The sequence below is a fragment of the Sinocyclocheilus grahami genome, unplaced genomic scaffold, assembly GCF_001515645.1.
Source record: "Sinocyclocheilus grahami isolate Dianchi unplaced genomic scaffold, SAMN03320097.WGS_v1.1 scaffold1768.1, whole genome shotgun sequence".
Classification (NCBI taxonomy): Eukaryota; Metazoa; Chordata; class Actinopteri; order Cypriniformes; family Cyprinidae; genus Sinocyclocheilus; species Sinocyclocheilus grahami.
The window spans coordinates 131,152-133,752 of NW_015506947.1; the positions used below are offsets into that span (position 1 = coordinate 131,152).

Genomic DNA, 2,601 nt, shown 5'->3' on the forward strand with positions numbered 1-2,601 from the left:
ACAAAATTCCTCAACTACACCATTAGCTTGCATGTGAAATATTAAATTTTTATGAAAAAATCACTTAAATAATTATCTAAATTTAAGTTGTTTCTGAATATTGATCTAGGTGTTAGGTGTAAACATTTGCCATCTGCTGGTTAGAGAAAAACTTGTAGAAATCACAGTTTTTGAAAGAATAGTGTAGTGACCATATATGTCCAGCAAAGATCCATAGAGATCCATTCATTTTTCTGGAAGTGGCTAACTGCTCTTCTCTCAACTTTTCTGATATATATTTTGTAAATATATATTGAAACATTATAAAATACATTATAAACAGTATTTTTCTCAAAGGTTAGAATTCGTTTTTGCTGTTTGAGGTATTTTGAAGTGCCCGCTTTTGCAATAATGCCACATAAATTTGCAGAAATGCCACACAAATTGTGACTAAAACTTGATTGCAGGCACATTTTATTTCAATCTAAAAAGTAAAATAAAAACAACGAGTGAGTTTGCTCGTTCCACACTGCATTTGTTCTCTAGTATCAGGCCTTCGTTTTTGTGTGGACATTTTCAGATTAATGCAGGATTTACTGATTTTATTTGCGATTTTTTTTGCCAATTTCTATAAAAATGCTCTTTGTTGCAGTCACACGTGTACGTGTGTGTGTGTGTGTGTGTGTGTGTGTGCATGTGAGTGAGCATGTCTTTTCTACATTGCATTTGTGATCTAGTACCAGGCCTCCATTTCTGTGTGAAAATTTTCAGATTTATGCTGGATTTATTTTTATTTTTTTGACAAATGAAAATAAAATATATATAGATTTTTTTGCACTTCCCATTCATTTTCAATTGGGGTCATATTTACCCCAAAGACCAGATTTGTAAAAAAAAAATTGTACATACCTTCAGAACAACCGAATCAAGCCCTTTTTTATTTTTTCAATGTCAATACAGATAGAAAATGTTGAAAAGTCACAAAATCTTATTACACTGAGATGAAGGGAACCTTTTATTTAACTAAAGAAAATTTGATTGGGGTCATATTGACCCCAAAGACCAGATTTGTAAAAAAAAAATTTTTACATACCTTCAGAACAACCGAATCAAGCCCTTTTTTTATTTTTTCAATGTGAATACAGATAGAAAATGTTGAAAAGTCACAAAATCTTATTACACTGAGATGAAGGGAACCTTTTATTTAACTAAAGAAAATTTGATTGGGGTCATATTGACCCCAAAGACCTTATGAGGGTTAAATTGACATCTCACACACTTTAATGCCCTTTGAATAAAACATATACACTTTATTTAAACGGGAATCATTGTGAAATATCCTGTGATGTCCACTTTGCAGGGCACTTACGGTCAAATACAAGAAGCGTCTGAAGTGATGAGATGCATGCAAAATGCGCAGAGCGGTGCTATGCAAGGATGGAATTGAGAACCACTGCTTTAGATGATTGGTACAGTTGGTTTTCAAGAAGTACTTTTATAAATCAAATGAAACAGTCATTGCACAGAATTTGAAGTGCCTGAATATATAAAATTTGTCCATTTCAGACAACTGATACTGATGACTATGAATCAGACCTGGGTGGATTATGTAACAAAGAGTTGGTGCGACACTTCAGTAAGACCTTCGAGCCCCCTCTCTACTGGATCATCACAACTGTGCAAAACTGCCTCAAGACCATGACTGATGTGTAACTGCTGAACCTGGCAGTGGCTGATCTTCTCTTCCTAGGCACATTGCCCTTCTGGGCAACAAATGCCGCTCAGGGCTGGGTGTTCAGCCAGGCCATTTGCAAATGAGTTTCTGCGGTCTACAAGATCAACTTCTTTGCTAGCATGCTCTTACTCACCTGCATTAGCGTGGACCGCTACATTGCCATCGTTCATGTAATCGAAGCTCACAAATACAAAAACAAACGAATGCTATATAGTAAGATAACTAGTGTTTTTGTGTGGCTCGCCTCTTGCCTCTTAGCTCTACCAGAATTTCTCTTTGCTAAAGTAAAAAATATTGACCCCCAGAGCACTTCCTGTGTCATGGTGTATTCAATCACAGACAACAATCATACCAAAGTCTTGGTATTGGCTTTACAGGTCAGTGTCGGCTTCCTATTCCCATTGCTTGTCGTTGTGTTGTGTTATTCAGTCATTATTCGTAAACTCCTGCAGGCTCGAAGCTTTGAAAAACACAAGGCTCTAAGGGTCATCTTTGCAGTTATGGCCGCTTTTGTTCTCTCACAGCTGCCATTCAACGGATATCTGATTATAGAAGCAGGCCAAGCCAACAACACTACAATAACAAACTGTGAAGTCATGCAAAGCTTAGACATGGCTGGGCAAATTGTGAAGTGTCTTGCCTACACACACTGTTGTCTGAATCCTATCCTGTACGTATTTATCGGCGTTCGCTTTCAGAAGGATCTCTTCAGCCTGCTTCAGCGCATGTCCTGTGGCCTGGGACTGGTCAACAACAGCAAATTGCAACAAGTTCCCAAGAGGCCCTCTGTTATGTCTGACACTGACACCACCCCTGCTTTTTCTTTATAGAACAGCCTACAGTATTGACAACCTTTTAAAATACTTCTTCATTTACAGAGTGTCATT

The 2,601-nt window shown here is 37.3% G+C and overlaps 1 pseudogene; it reads left to right on the forward strand.

The window, feature by feature from the left end:
* Positions 1-615: 615 nt before the first annotated feature.
* On the forward strand, positions 616-2,545 carry LOC107572524 (C-C chemokine receptor type 9-like; annotated as a pseudogene).
* The last annotated feature ends 56 nt before the right edge of the window (positions 2,546-2,601 follow it).